General features: G+C 56.7%; 1 protein-coding gene across 1 annotated transcript in view; it reads left to right on the forward strand.

Annotated features, from left to right (window-relative positions):
- OTOGL (otogelin like) overlaps positions 1-201 on the forward strand; it is a 155,613-nt gene that overhangs the window by 40,757 nt on the left and 114,655 nt on the right. The window lies entirely within an intron of this gene.

Here is a 201-nt window from a genome sequence, read left to right on the forward strand (position 1 = left end):
TCCCCTCCCCTCCTCTCCCCCTCCCCTCCCCTCCTCTCCCCCTCCCCCTCCCCTCCCCCTCCTCCTCCTCCTCCTCCTTCTTCTTTTCTTCCTCTTCCTCTTCTTCCTCCTCTACTTCTTCTTCCTCTTCTTCTTCTTCTACTTCTCCTTCTCCTTCTTCTCCTTCCTCTTCTTCCTCTTCTCCTTGCTCCCCTTTGCTCC

The sequence above is a fragment of the Aethalodelphis obliquidens genome, unplaced genomic scaffold (genome assembly GCF_003676395.1).
Source record: "Aethalodelphis obliquidens isolate GAN/ISIS:26980383/991018 unplaced genomic scaffold, ASM367639v1 scaffold8, whole genome shotgun sequence".
Lineage (NCBI taxonomy): Eukaryota > Metazoa > Chordata > Mammalia > Artiodactyla > Delphinidae > Aethalodelphis > Aethalodelphis obliquidens.